The sequence below is a fragment of the Diceros bicornis genome, chromosome 6 (genome assembly GCF_020826845.1).
Source record: "Diceros bicornis minor isolate mBicDic1 chromosome 6, mDicBic1.mat.cur, whole genome shotgun sequence".
Taxonomy (NCBI): Eukaryota; Metazoa; Chordata; class Mammalia; order Perissodactyla; family Rhinocerotidae; genus Diceros; species Diceros bicornis.
In genome coordinates, this window is record NC_080745.1 from 34,432,784 (window position 1) to 34,449,494 (window position 16,711).

The window sequence follows — 16,711 nt, forward strand, 5'->3', positions numbered from 1 at the left end:
TGTTCTAAAGGTGTCGTAAAATTTATAACTTTAAAGGACAGAGAGAAAAAAATGAAATTTTTTTCCTAGGAGTTTTGGGGTAATTTTTCCTTCAGTCTTAGGAATTGGGGATGGCCTAGTTATCTGGAGAGGTTACAAGCCTTTTCAGATAAATAGGGGAAGTTTTGGGACTGGTGAAAGGAAATGAGTGAAATGTGAACTGCCTTTAAAGTTGTACTTTCAATTTTGTAAAGATTTGTAAGAAAAGGACAGTTGCTCTCAATTCCTCAGAAACTGAGTTGTAACTTAATTGACATTATAGGTTGAACTACCCATCCAGTTACATTTCCCCTAATTTGCTTCTTTCCCTCGGTACCCAGTTTTATTTTAACTTACGGAAGAAGGCCTAGAAAAAAATTCCTGTTAGGCTCTGAATATCAGCTTCCAATTTGGCCAATTTTTGACTATAGGGCTACTAAAAAAATTTTTCTAAATATCTTGTCAGGGGCCAGCCTAGTGGCGTAGCAGTTAAGTTCGAGCTTGCTGCTTCGGCGGCCCAGGGTCCAGTGGTTCGGATCCTGGGGGCAGACCTACTCACCGCTTATCAAGCTATGCTGAGGTGGCGTCCCACATAGAAGAGCTACAACCCTACAACTATGATACACAACTATGTACTGGGGCTTTGGGGAGAAAAAAGAAAAAAGAGGAAGATTGGCAACAGTTGTTAGCGCAGGGCCAATCTTCCTTGAAAAAATAAAAATAAAATAATAAATAAATAAATATCTTGTCAGTTTTCAGCTGGGACAAATAGTCAATATTTCTGGCAGTGTTAAATAACTCCATAGACCCAAGAGGCATCCTCAAAGGTTGATTCTCTTCCCAAGATCCAGAGTCACTCCCAAAGACAGCTCAAAGAAAGAACTGACAGCCTGCATGCCCCAGGTGGGCAGAAAGTTAAGCCAAGCCCTTAGGACATAAAATGAGATAAGCAAGAGGTAATAGCTATCCCTGGGAGAAAAAGAGTCAATAACCAAGGTGTCTGGATTTAGAAAGGAAGGGACAAAATGAAATTTTATTTTTCTCTCTTGACCCAGCATTACAGAGTTGCCATTGAGTGGAAGCAAAAGGGCTGTTGTCCAGGGGACATGAATTCCCTAGGAAGGGGTTCTAGGCTATATCTGCAAAGAATATTGCACAGGAAGGCCTGAAGCTGGCAGAGCCTGATTATGGAGCCCAGAAAAAACAAGCTTTACTGTCTGTCCTAGAGTTTATGCTAAATTCATTTTCTGGCTTCCAGCATTTACGTGAGTAACCTGTATACTCTTAGAGATTAGGCTGGAGTGCTCTCTGTAAACATTGTGGGAAAGGGAAGCTCAAACAGGCAGGTCGGACCCGATTATAAGAAAGAGGTTTTACATTGAATTTTGTGTTAAGTCTAAATTTTTTGTTCTCTCATCTTGTTAGGGAGTCCCTAAGTCTGTTATATAATTTCTCGTTTTCTTCTTGAGTGCTGGACAATTGTACTTCTAATGTCCTGACTTTTTACAATATCTGCAAATGTCTGTAGGCAAATAGGAAGGGGTCTGAGTGGACTTTGATTTTTGTTGTAATTTCTGTCTTTCCATCTTGTAAAGGGATCCCCAACGGCTAGCCAATAAACCAATATGAGAGTTCGCTAAAAATTTTTTTTTCAATTTAGAAATTTTTCCAATTTAAAGGATCCACCATCTGGCCATTGACGAATAAGGTCTTGATAGCGACTCAACCAATAAACCTTTTTATGGCTTAACCATGGATGCAAGAGGTATCCCCAAAGGCGAGTGCAAAGCATGCAGCCCTCCCAAGAGCCAAAATGTTCACTCCTAGAGTCAGCCTAAGAACCACGAGGGGCCCTGTTTTTAAACAGCTATTCCCAAACATAGGAAATCATGTGTTTTCCTTCTTTTGAACAGAATAATTTTATTTATTTATTTATTTTTTCCCCCAAAGCCCCAGTAGATAGTTGTATGTCATAGCTGCACGTCCTTCTAGTTGCTGTATGTGGGACGCGGCCTCAGCGTGGCCGGAGAAGCGGTGCCTCAGTGCACGCCCGGGATCCGGGCCGGGCCGCCAGCAGCAGAGTGCACGCACTTAACCACTAAGCCATGGGGCCGGCCCTTTTGAACAGAATAGATTGTTTAGATTCCCTAAGCTCGGATCCACAGCCAAATGCATAGGCTTCCTCTGGCTGGCGGAGACAAAAGACCATCTCTGGGAGGAAAGAACCAACAAAATCAGGAGTACTCATTCCAAATCTTTACTAGAGTCACTTTTGTCCAATAATTTCACAAATATTTTCTCCTGTTAATCTAAATTTAGAGAGGAACGAGAAAAAAAGAAACTCATCACTTTTGTTCCCGTTGGATCCCGCAGACAGAGGTCTGGGGAGCTGACATGGGAAGAAGGCTTCCATCTTTGCTGGTTTCTGTGTCAGATGTCCCAGGATCTCTTTATTTGCAGTAGCCCAAGGGAGAAAGCAGTTTTCCAGCTGGTGAGGTCTCCTGGCTGGCTCATCAAAACTGTCAGGGAGGGGGAAAATCCCCCTTTTACCTTCCGTGTGTTCTTATGGCTGGACTAATAATGAAATTGGCACAAGACCGGATTAACAGGAGAAAAACTCAATTTCATTACGTGCACATGGGGGAATCATGAAAGTGATGCTCAGAGAGTGGACAAAGCAGGCAGGATATATATCTTTTACATAAAGAACAATACATTTATGAGGAATGACAGGACAAAGAAACCTAGGTTTGAGGTGTGTAAGTATTTTAGTGAGGAATTTAAGCAGAGCTTAGGCTTGAGACAGCAAATGAGCAAGGTGTGTTTATGCAGGCTCCTCGGCCCGGAAGCTCTGGTGATAGGGATGTAGGGAGAGCACCTTTCACTTAGGAGATTTATTTCCTGCTTTCAGGGGGAACAGAGACAGGAGAGTCAGAATGCCCTTTTTGTTTCTCAAGTAACTTTAATTCAACATAGTCAATATGCCGTTGTGCGATATTTTGGGGTTGCCTGCCCTGGGCCCCAACACTTCTATGCTCTGCTCTCTTTGCCAGGCTAATTCTTACCTATCCCTGTGCCCCAGCTTAGATCTATCTTCTCCCAGAATCTTTCTAGGACTGTCCAATTCCGACTGGGTGGCCCTCGTGTTTCCGAGGCAGCCCCTCCCTGTCAATCTGATCACATGCTCTATGGGCTTTGCCCCTTCTCTGGTAAGCTGCCCCATCAGACTGTAACCTCTTGAGGGCAGAGATTGTGTCTGTCTTATTGAGCCTTGTATCTGTTTTATCCAAAACAATGCTCAGCATACAGTAGGTGCTCAATAAATATTTGGGCAAATAGGTGGAGGGTGTACGGAGAACCAAGAGCAGCAAGCACTGTGAAAGGAGCCCTCTGACAGGTTCAGACCTCAGACATGCTGTGGGAGCCCAGCGGGGCTGGGATGATAAGAGGGGATTCCCTGGAAGAAGTGAGATATGAACTAGCTTTGCAGAGCCATCGGGAGTCAGGTGAGCAGAGGGGAGGAAGGGCATTCCGAGGAAAAGAAATGGCCTGAGCAGAGATAAGATGGCGGCAGAGCGTGACATGTGTGAGGGGATCCACTTGGCTGGATGGAGGGCTTGGACAGAGAGGTTGGTGGGAAAGGTGGGCATTGCAGTTTGTGGGCACAGGCAGAAAGTGGAGGGGGCATACTGGAGAATCGTGAGAGATGAGGGGAGAAGGAGAATCAGGAGTCGACTGCCAGGGAGATGAGTTTGGCATTGGTCCTATAGGCAGTAGAGAGCCAGTGAAAATTACTGAGTAAGAAAATGGCATCAGGGGCCGGCCCCGTGGCTTAGCAGTTAACTGTGCGCACGCCGATACTGGCGGCCCGGGTTCGGATCCTGGGTGCGCACCAACGCACTTCTTCGGCCATGCTGAGGCGGCGTCCCACATACAGCAACTAAAAGGATGTGCAACTATGACCTACAACTATCTACTGGGGCTTTGGGGAAAAAAAGGAGAAAGATTGGCAGTAGATGTTAGCTGAGAGCCAGTCTTCCTCAGCAAAAAAAGAGGAGGATTGGCACAGATGTTAGCTCAGGACTGATCTTCCTCACACACACACAAAAAAGACAATGGCAGCAGAGTATAGTGGTGTGAAGTATGGTGGACCCATCTCTGTATAATCAGCCTGGAGACTTGGGTTCAAATCCTCTCTCTACTACTTTCTGGCCGGGAAAATCTTTTTAACTTCCCCACGTCTCATTTATTCAACAAAAAATGTTGAGCTCCTTCATCCCAGACACAATTCTGGCCCCTGAGGATTCAGTGACAACCACGGTGGACCCAGGCCCTGTTCTCACAGATCCTTCCATTTTTCACAACCATAAAACCTACAATGAAGTCTATGATGTGAACATGGATTACGACTAATAAAATTCTGTTACCTGATGTCTATTTAAGAAAAAAGATGATAAATGTAAGCTGTATGGTCTTCATGAATATCAGACAGGATGGCCTATGTGAAGCCGTTTGTGGTGACTGTGGAGGTGACTATGAAGGTGACAGTGATATCTGAGATTTAGGAAGTCCCCAGAGATGGGAGAATGTGTAGGAAGGTGATCTTGTGGGCCACATGGAACCTCAGTGGCCTTCTTCAGAATCTCTTGAGGGCAGGGCCTCCACCATACCCTCCTCTCAATACCCAGCACCCAGCCTGTGGTGTGCGCCAGGGCAGGCCCTCAGCCAAGGCAGTTGAGGAAAATGAGCCTCTGTGTCAGCATCAGCCTACAGTTGACTCCCTGTCCAGGGAGAAGGCCTAGCTTGTCTCTCAGTGAGTCCTGTGTCCATAAACCCAGATAAAGTGGCTTAGAGATAGTGAGAGAACAGTGAGGATTGTTGCAGACTGAAGCACAGCCTGGGGCAGAGATTAGCCTCCTTCTGGCCTCAGGTCCCACCTGAATCCCCTCCAGAACTTCAATGGGCAAGGCCTGCCTGGCTTCTCAGGGAGCCACTCGTCCCCAAGGCCTTTCAGGAACTGATAACACTTATCTGCTGCCCAAACTGGATGTAAACTGTCCGCACTTTACCTCTGTCTTTCTAGAGTCCTGTCCCCAAAAGGCCCCTCTTCCATCCTATCACAAATCCAAAGGTGAGATGTTGAGTTGCCGGGAGCTGATTGTGGTCCTGTGGGGCACAGAATTATGTGAGAATTGTGTTTTTCTTTTTTATATATTTCTATATTTTCCAAATTTTTCCCCAATGAGTATGCTTTTGAGAATCACTTAAAAAATACATGTTTGAGGTGATGTCAGCATCATGGCAGAGTGAGTTATTCCCTTTGTCTCTCCCATTTAAGTTACAACTTAATGGACATTCATTAACCAGCAAAGATTCTCTGCACAGCACAACAGGACATCTGAGAGGTCCAGGCAGCTGTGCATCTGAAGGTGGTGGACTGGATCCCCAGGAGGCAGTGGAACTAGGTGAGTGCATCCTCCCCCTCCCTGGCAGCAGTGAGCCAGGTTGTGGATCCTCTCACAGTGGCTGGTATGACTGTAAGAGGAGGTGGGGACATCCTGGCCTGCGTGAAAGCTTTTGGAGTTGCAGCCCAGCCCACAGGAGCACCCACTGTGCCATGGCAGCCACACCAGTGGGAACGCTCTACACCAAGTGGTGGTGGCCCAGCCCCCATGAAGATGCCTGCCTGCTGAGCACAGTGCAGGCAAGAAGGCACTCTGCCCGCTCAGAAGGTGCCATCATCCGTGGAGCACAGCAAGCCATGGGATCCACCAAGTCACAGCTTGGCTTACACATGGGTGCCTCTTCCCCTTAGTGCAGCACAGGTGAGAAGGCACCCCATCTACACAGAAGGCTCCCCACTAGCGAAGCACAGCAGCCCATGGGACCCACTGAGTGGAGTCTCAGCCCCCACGTATGTGCCCCTCCTGCCAAGTGCACAGCAGCTCAGCAAGTCCCCTGCCAAGCACAGAGACCCCACCTACAGTGTCCCACTTGCCTGCCCAGCACAGAGGCCCTGCCCATGTGAGCACAACTTGCAGAGCAGCTGCAGCCAGACGAGGCGAATGCAAAGTAGCCCTACCTACACAACTTCCAGCAGACAAGGTGGGATCAGAAAGCACAGTTCCTGGGACGGCCCCATGGCTTAGCGGTTAAGTGCGCGTGCTCCGCTACTGACAGCCCGGGTTCGGATCCGGGGCACGCACTGATGCACCGCTTCTCCGACCATGCTGAGGCCGCATCCCACATACAGCAACTAGAAGGATGTGCAACTATGACATACAACTATCCACTGGGGCTTTGGGGGAAAAAAGGAGGAGGATTGGTGATAGATGTTAGCTCAGAGCTGGTCTTCCTCAGCAAAAAGAGGAGGATTCGCATGGATGTTAGCTCAGGGCTGATCTTCCTCACAAAAAAAAAAAAAAAAAAGAAAGCACAGTTCCTGCTCCTCCTCAGGGGTGGCAGATGGAATCTGTGACCTGATACTACTGCAAATGTGCCAGCAAAGGGTCACTTCATCAAACACCGTGAAGAACTACATTAACACTTCAGAGCAGAAGGAAAATGACAAGTCTCCAGAAACCAATCCTGAACTCACAGAAATTTACAATTTAAATGTCCGAGTATTAAAAATAGTTATCATAAACAAACTCAATGAGTTACAAGAAACCTCAGAAAGACAGTTCAATGAGCTCAGGAATAAAATTAATGGCAGAAGGAATACTTCACCAAAGAGACTGAATCTCTAAAAAAAAACCAAACAGAAATTCTGGATATGAAAACACAATTAATGAGATAAAAAATAATCTAGGGCCCAGCCCTGTGGCGTAGTGGTTAAGTGTGCACACTCCGCTGCTGGCAGCCTGGGTTCGGATCCAGGGCATGCACCGATGCACCACCTGTCAGGCCATGCTGTGGAGGTGTCCCATATAAAGTGGAGGAAGATAGGCACAGATGTTAGCCCAGGGCCAGTCTTCCTCAGCAAAAAGAGGAGGATTGGTATGGATGTTACCTCAGGGATGATCTACCTCACACACACACAAAAATAATAATAATCTAGAATCCATAAAAAATAGAGCTGACATTATGGAGGACAGAATTAGTGATTTAGAGGATAGAAATATAGAAATGCTTCAGCTGGAGGAGGAGAGAAAACTAAGATTTTTAAAAAATGAAGAAACTCTTTGAGAAATATTCAATTCAATTAGGAAAAGCAACATAAGGATTGTAGGTATTCCAGAGGGAAGGGAGAGGGGAAAAGGAGCAGAGAGCTTGTTCAAAGAAATAACAGCTGACAACTTCCCAAACCTGGGGAAGGAACTGGACTTAAAAGTACATGAAGCCAATAGAACTCCTAATTACATCAATGCAAAAAGACCTTCTTCAAGGCATATACTATTAAAACTGGCAAAAGTCAATGATAAAAAAAAAAAAATATTAAAGACAGAAAGGCAGAAGAAAATAAACTACAAAGGAACCCCTATCAGGCTTTCAGCAGGTTTCTCAGCAGAAACCTCACAGGCTAGGAGAGAATGGAATGATATATTTAAAACACTGAAAGATGAAAACTTTCAGCCAAGAATATTCTATCCAGCAAAACTATCCTTCAGATATGATAGAGAAATAAAAGCTTTCCCAGATAAACAAAAGCTCAGGGAGTTCATCACCACTAGACCTCTCTCAGAAGAAATGATGAAGGAAGCCCTTCTACTTGTGACAAAAAGGCAAAGGTTTACAAAACCTTGATCAAGGAGATAAATAGACAGATAGAATCAGAAAATTGCAGCTCTATATCAGAATAGGTCAGTAAGCAATTATAACATAAAAGACAAAGGGAAGTAAAGCATCAAAAATAACTATAAACACTTCAATTTAGTCACAAACTCACAACACAGAAAAGAACAATTTGTGACAATAATAACTCAGAAGGAGAAGAGGAAAGGGATGGAACCTTGCTTAGGCTAATGGAGATAAGAGCCTATCAGAAAATGGACTATCTCATCTATGAGATCTTTTATACAAACCACATGGTAACCACTAAACAAAAAATGAGAGCAGAGCCACAAATCATAAATAAAGAGAAAACCATCACATAAAACCACCAAACTGAAATGGCAGTCAGAAATACAAGGGAAGAGAAACAATGGAAATATAGAACAACCAGAAAACAAGAGATAAAATGACACTATTAAACCCTCATATATAAAAAAATCACCCTAAATGCAAACGGATTGAATTCTCCTACCAAAAGACACAGAGTGGCTGGAGGGATTAAAAAGAAATACCCAACAATAGGCTGCCTTGGGCTGGCCCCGTGGCTTAGTGGTTAAGTGTGTACGCTCCGCTGCTGGCAGCCCAGGTTCGGATCCCGGGCACGCACCAATGCACTGCTTCTCTGGCCATGCTGAGGCCGTGTCCCACATACAGCAACTAGAAGGATGTGCAGCTATGACATACAACTATCTACTGGGGCTCTGGGGGAAAAATAAATAAATAAAAATTATAAAAAAACAAAAAACAATAGGCTGCCTCCAGGAAACACATCTCAGCTCTGAAGACAAACATAGAGTGAAGGGATGGAAGATGATACTCCAGGCAAATGGCAAACAAAGAAAGCAGGTGTTGCCATACTTATATCAGACAAAGCAGACTTCAAGATAAAAAAGACAATGAGGGACAAAGAGGGACAGTATATATTGATAAAAGGGACATTCCACCCAGAGGACATAACACTTATAAATATATATGCACCTAATACAGGAGGACTGAAGTATATAAAGCAAATATTAACAGACCTAAAGGGAGAAATTGAGAGCTACACAATGATAGTAGGGGACCTCAACACCCCACTTACATCAATAGATAGATCATCCAGACAGAAAGTCAACAAGGAAACAGTGGCCTTAAATGAAATACTAGACCAGATGAATTTAATAGATATATATATATATATAGAATATTCCACCCCAAAACAGCAGAATACACATTCTTCTCAAGTGCATATGGAACATTGTCAAAGATAGACCATATGTTGGGAAACAAGGCAAGCCTCAATAAATTTAAGAAGATTAAAGAAATATCAAGCATATTTTCCCCAACCACAATGCTATGAAACTAGAAATAAACTACAAGAAAAAGGCTGGGAAAGTCACAAATATGTGGAGACTAAACAACATGCTACTGAACAACTATTGGGTCAATGAAGAAATCAAAGGAGAAATATAAAAATACCTGGAGACAAATGAAAATGAAAACACAACATACCAACTCTTATGGGATGCCGCAAAAGTGGTGCTAGAAGGGAAATTTTTAGCAAAACAGGCCCCCTCAACAAACAAGAAAAATCTCAAGTAAGTAATCCTAAAATATACCTTGGGGCCAGCCTGGTGGTGTAGTGGTTAAGTTTGCACAGTCTGCTTTGGTGGCCTGGGGTTTGCAGGTTCAGATCCCAGGCATGGACCTACACACCACTCATCAGGCCATGCTGTGGCGGCATCCCATATACAAAGTAGAGGAAGATTGGCATAGGTGTTAGCTCAGGGATAATCTTCCTCACCAAATATATATATATACACCTAACAGAACTAGAAAAAGAAGAACAAATAAAGCCCAAATCAGCAGAAGAAGGGAAATAATAAAAATTAGAGCAGAAATAAATGAAATTGAAACTAAAAAAACAGTAAAAAGATGAATGAAACTAAGAGCTTGTTCTTTGAGAAGATAAACAAAATTGACAAACCCTTAGCCAGACTCACTGAGAAAAAAAGAGAGAAGTCTCAAATAAGTAAAATTAAAAATGAAAGAGGAGAAATTACAACGGATACCACAGAAGTACAAAGGATTATACAAGAATACTATGGAAAACTATACACCAACAGATTGGACAACCTAGAAGAAATGGATAAATTCTTAGACTCATACAACCTCCCAAAACTGAATCAAGAAGAGACAGAGAATCTGAATAAACCAATCACAAGTAAAGAGATTGAAATAGCAATCAAAAACCTCCCAAAAAACAAAAGTCCAGGACCAGATGGCTTCTCTGGAGAATTTTACCAAACATTCAAAGAAGATCTAATACCTATCCTTCTCAAACTATTCCAAAAAATTGAAGAAGACAGACCTCTTCCTAACTCATTCTATGAGGCCAACATTACCCTGATACCAAAATCAGAGAAAGACAACACAAAGAAGGAAAATTACAGGCCAATATCACTGATGAACATAGATGCAAAAATCCTCAACAAAAATATTGGCAAGTAGATTAAAAGGATGATACACGATGATCAAGTGGGATTTATACCAGGGACACAGGGATGGTTCAACAACCACAAATCAATCAATGTGATACACCACATTAACAAAATGAGGAATAAAAATCACTTGATCATCTCAATAGATGCAGAGAAAGCATTTGGGAAGATCCAACACCAATTTATGATAAAAACTCTCAATAAAATGAGTATAGAAGGAAAGTACCTCAACATAGTAAAGGCCATATATGACAAACCCACAGCCAACATCATACTTAATGGTGAAATATAAAAGCCATCCCTCTGAGAACAGGAACAAGATAAGGCTGGCCACTCTCACCACTCCTATTCAACATGGTACTGGAGGTTTTGGCCTAAGCAATTAGGCAAGAAAAAGTAATGAAAAGTATCCAAATTGGAGAGGAAGAAGTGAAACTCTCTCTGTTTGCAGATGACATGATTCTATATATAGAAAACCCTGAAGAATCCACCAGAAAGCTATTAGAAATAATCAACAAGTACAGCAAAGTTGCAGGGTACAAAATCAACTTGAAAAATCAGTTGTGGGCCGGCCCTGTGGCTTAGCGGTTAAGTGCGCACACTCCACTGCTGGCGGCCTGGGTTTGGATCCCAGGCGTGCATCAACGCACTGCTTCTCTGGCCATGCTGAGGCTGCGTCCCATATACAGCAACTAGAAGGATGTACAGCTATGACGTACAACTATCTACTGGGGCTTTGGGGGAAAAAAAATAAATAAATAAAATTATTTTAAAAAAATCAGCTGCATTTCTATACACTAATGACAAACTAGCAGAAAGAGAAGTCAAGAATACAATCCCAGGGGCTGGCCCAGTGGCGCAGCGGTTAGGTTCGTGTGTTCCACTTCAGTGGCCCAGGGTTCGCTTGTCCAGATCCTGGGCCAGACCTATGCACCACTCATCAGGCCATGCTGGGGCTGTGTCCCACATGGGGGAGCTAGAGGGATCTACCGCTGGGATATACAGCTGTGTGCTGGGGCTTTGGGGAGAAAAAAAGGAATATTGGCAACCGATGTTAGCTCAGGGCCAATCTTCCTCAAAAAAAGAAAGAAAGAAAAAAAAGAATACAATCCCATTTACAATCGCAACAAAAAGAATAAAATATCTAGGAATAAATTTAACCAAGGAGGTGAAAGACCTATACACTGAAAGCTATAAGACATTATTGAAAGAAATTGAAGGGCCAGCCTGGTGCCTTAGCAGTTAAGTGTGCGCACTCCGCTACTGGCGGCCCAGGTTCGGATCCCGGGCATGCACCGACACACCGCTTGTCTGGCCATGCTGAGGCTGCGTCCCACATACAGCAACTAAAAGGATGTGCAACTATGACATACAACTATCTACTGGGGCTTTGGGGAGAAAAAGGGAAAAAAAAAAAAGGAGGAGGATTGGCAATAGATGTTAGCTCAGGGCCGGTCTTCCTCAGCAAAAAAAGAGGAGGATTGGCATGGATGTTAGCTCAAGGCTGATCTTCCTCACAAAAATAAGAAAGAAAGAAAGAAAGAAAGAAAGAAAGAAAGAAAGAAAGAAAGAAAGAAAGAAAGAAAGAAAGAAAGAAAGAAAGAAAGAAAGAAAGAAAGAAAGGAGGAAGGGAGGGAGGGAGGGAGGGAGGGAGGGAGGGAGGGAAGGAAGGAAGGAAGGAAGGAAGGAGGGAAGAAACAAAGAAAGAAAAAAGAAAAAAAATAAAAATGAAAGAAATTGAAGAATATGTAAAGAAATGGAAAGATATTCCATGCTAATGGATTGGAAGAATAAACATAATTAAAACTTCCATATTACCTAAAGTAATCTACAGATTCAATGCAATCCCAATCAGAATCCCAATGACATTCTTCACAGAAATAGACCAAAGAATTCTAAAATTCATATGGGGCAACAAAAGACCCCGAATAGCCAAAGCAATCCTGAGAAAAAAGAACAAAACTGGAAGCATCACAATCCCTGACTTCAAAATATGCTGCAAAGCCATAGTAATCAAAACAACATGGTACTGGCACAAAAACAGACACACAGATCAATGGAACAGAATTGAAAGCCCAGAAATAAAACCACACATCTATGGACTGCTAATCTTCAACAAAGGAGCCAAGAACATACAATGGAGAAAGGAATGTCTCTTCAACAAATGGTACTGGGAAAACTGGACAGCCACATGCAAAAGAATGAAAGTGACCATTATCTTATACCACACACAAAAATTAATTCAAAATGGGTTAAAGACTTGAAGGTGAGACGTGAAACCTTAAAACTCCTAGAAGAAAAAATAGACAGTACACACTTTGACATGGGTGTTAGAAGGATCTTTTCAAATACCATGTCTACTTGGGCAAGGGAAACAAAAGAAAAAAGAAACAAATGGGACTACATCAGACTAAAGAGCTTCTGCAAGGCAAAGGAAACCAGGATCAAAATGAAAAGACAGCCCACCAACTGGAAGAAAATATTTGCAAATCATATCTCCAACAAGGGGTTAATCTCCAAAATATATAAAGAACTCATACAACTCAACAACAAAAAAACAAACAACATGATCAAAAAATGGGCAGAGGATGTGAACAGACATTTTTCCAAAGAATAAATGTAGATGGCCAACAGGCCCATGAAAAGATATTCAACATCACTAATCATCAGGGAAATGCATATCAAAACTACAATGAGATATCACTTACACCTCTCAGAATGGCTATAATCACCAAGACAAAAAAATAACAGATGTTGGAGAGGATGTGGAGAACAAGGAACCCTCATACACTGCTGGTGGGAATGCAAACTGGTGCAGCCACTATGGAAAATAGTGTGGAGATTTCTCAAAAAATTAAAAATAGAAATACCATACAATCCAGCCATCCCACTGCTGGTATTCATCCAAAGAACTTGAAATTAACAATTTCAAAAGATACATGCACCCCTATGTTCATTGCAGTATTATTCACAATAGCCAAGATGTGGAAGCAACCCAAGTGCCCATCAACTGATGAATGGATAAAGAAGATGTGGTATATATAATATATAATAGAATACTATGCAACTATAAAAAAGACAAAATCGTCCCATTTGCAACAACATGAATGGACCTTGAGGGTATTATGTTAAGTGAAATAAGCCAGACAGAGAAAGACAAACACTGTATGACTTCACTGATATGTAGAAAATAAACAAACTCATGCACAAAGAGAACAGATTAGTGGTTACCAGAGGGGAAGGGAGTGGGGGGAGGGCGAAAGAGGTAAAGGGGCACATATGTATCGTGATGGATAAAAGCTAGACTATCGGGGGTGAGCACAATGCAGTCTATGCAGAAACTGATACATAATAATGTACACCTGAAATTACACAATGTTATAAACCAAAATAACCTCAATAAAATAATTGAAAAACATTACATTTTTAACTGACAAAATATGTAAATAAATGGGATAAAAATTAAAATATAAAGGGTAACAATTGTCTCCACATTATGGAACCTGAGATTTGGGGCTCAGTGCCTGGCACATAGCAGATGCTCAAAGTGTTGGTCGAATGAGTGGCAGGGGTAAGGGGTTTCTCCTTCCTCATCTCCACCCGTTTGTCTATGATGCATTTATTGAGGATCCACTATGCACCAGGAGCCTGGGATCCAGGGATGATGGACTCCCAGGCTGGAGGGGGAGGTATAGGCACCGGCACTGCTGTGCCATTGGGGGCCCTACCGAGGTTGTTGCAGGCATCATGGAGGACGCGCTCACCCATGGGATTGAAGAAGATTTCAAAAAACAGAGTGATGCTGGATCTGGATTGCAAAGGATAGGTAAGGAGTTTATCAGACTGGGTAAAAAGAGCAGGCATTCCAGGCAATCATACCCACATTCCTTTGCTCCTTCATTTATTCACTCAGTCATTCCACAAATAATGCTTATCTGTGGCCCAAACTGGATCCGAACTGTCCCCACTTCACCTCTGTTTCTGGAGTGTTTTCAGAACGCATATGATGTGCCAGGCCCTGACCTGGTGGCTGGAGATACAGCAGGATTAACTCTGCCTTCCTCCCACTTACATTCAAGCAAACACACGTTAACATGTAAGTAAACATGTGCTAGAACCAAGGATAATGCCGCGAGGAAAATGACAGCAGGGTGATGTAGGGGGTGAGGGTGGAGGCCATTTTGGTCATGGTGGTCAGGGAGCAGACACCAGAATGAATATCCGGGGGAGGAGTGTTCTAGGCAGAGGGAAGAACAAAGGGCAATCGCCCCCACGTGGGAATGAGCTGGGTGCATTTGAGGAGGAACAGCAAAAAAGCCCAGTGGAGATTTTTGAGCTAGGGAAACAGTATGATCAGATTGACATTTTAAAGGATAGCTTTAACAAGACAATGATCTTCACACTTTTCTTCCACAGGTGCCCTTTAAGACACACTTAAAAATTTTTTGGGGGTCATAAGTTTAAACTTGCAAATGATGCATTTTGTGGCTTGCTGTACGTTTAGATGTTGTTAAAATATTTTTTCATCCAGACTTGGGGCAGCAGATTTAGCTACTTTGATTTAAGAAGAATGTCTGCCACAGTCTGTCACCACAGTCAGCCAAGCAGACTTAGTGTCTGTCGGAAAATATCTGACTTCACTTTTTAAATTCAAAGCATGAGTCCCCATGACAACCTGTTCGCTTCTGAGCTCTAACTGCTGGGAGAATGCAGGTTGTGGAGCCGTGTGGGGCCCGCCGAGCGCTGCCTTCCTTTCTGTCCTCGGTTCTGCCCTCACTGATATGCTGAGGGATCCAGCTCTGCCTCGACGTTCCCTCCCAAACTGCCCCTTTGAGGGGAGCAGGGAGGTTTTCATGGGGGGATGCCCCACAGAGGACTTGGGTGGGAGGTGTGCCTTTCCCATGTGGAGTAGGAGAAAGACCCCAGGAATGGGGACTTGGGAAAACCAGTTGGACCTGGACCTCAGCTGTGTTGACATCTCTGTGTATCCCAGGGTCATGGGCACGAATGGCTTTAAGGGAGAGTTTTGTGAAATCTGCACAATCTGCACTACATTCCTGGCATGGAGGATGGAGAGCAGGGGGACAAGGGAGGGAACTGGGAGACCCCCAGAGGCCACTGAGACCATCCTGTGAGATGGGAGCTGGCCTGGACTCGGGTGGTAGCAGTGGAGGTGGTGAGAGGTGGTTTGGTTCAAGAAATAATTGGCTGCACCCGTATTCTGGGGCCTGGTACACTTCTTTGGAAAGGTGACTGATCCTACGTCTGGTACAAAGAGCAAAGGTCTAGGAACTTAAGGCCCAATCTCGCCGTAAGCAGCTGTGTGACCTTGATAAGTCACTGAACTCCTCTAGGGCTTGTTTGTCAAGCAGGAAAAGTTAGCCTGGCCTTGTCTAACTCTCAGGGAGTGTGAAGCTGGAGCTGGGGAGGGGACAGGCTTCGGAAGGGCCAGCGTGCTGGGCTCCTGGGAGACTCTGTGGGCCTACCTGCCTCGTGCCTCCAGCGCTTACGGTCCCAGAGACTCAAGGTGCCGAGGATCAGGGACTCAGGAATCCAACTTAGCTGTCGTTTGTTCCTGGCGCTGTTTGAGCTTCCCACAGACCAAGCTTGTCGCTCAAGGGCGTTTCCTTAATCAGTAATATTGCTCCACTAGGATCTGAATGGCCCAATTCACAGGTCACAGAAGAGGCAGAAAGGAAAGAGCTGCCAACAGGCCTGAGGAGTCCCAGTGTAGCCCTGTTCAATCTGTTTCTCCCTCACAGTGGCACCTCTGGCCTCAGTTTCCCCTCTTGAGGCCCTGCTGTGTGCTAGGCTGACCTCTGAAGGCATTGAGGTTCTAATGGGAAGAGTTTAGACCTATTGGGTACCCAAAGTCCTACTGTGTGCAGAGCCTGCCTGCCCTCAGGGGCTGTAGGACTGGGAAGTCATACACACCCCCAAAGACACACACCAGTCCAGGGTAAGAAACAATTTTCAAAACCCAATGCTAGCAAGCTTCCAGGCTATGCACACAGCTTCCAGATAGGTGTGGGGGCGGGGGCAGTGAAGGAGGATTCAGGTGCAAGTGATGTGGGTGGCATTGTGCACAATGGGCTGAGAGTTGGGAATCTGGGTTTGAATCCCTGATCTTTTGGGGACAGACCTTGGGCAAGGCCCTTGGCCTCTCTGAGCTGCTAGTTCTCCATTGGTACAATAAGGGCAATAATCTAGACCGGTCTAGAGATCTCAAAGTGCCCTTTCAGCTTTGGTGGTTTCAGTTCTACTTTCCTAGGTCACATGGCTGTGTGCTACTCTCCCCTGGGACTGATTTCTCTTGCAGGAGACCTTCAGTTTTTATTTCCCATCAGGTGCAGGACCCATGCCCAGTGGGTCCTTAACCCGTGTGTTGACTGACCCTCTAACCCACCATGAAGCTAGGGACTCTAGGTGGACGGTGTGAC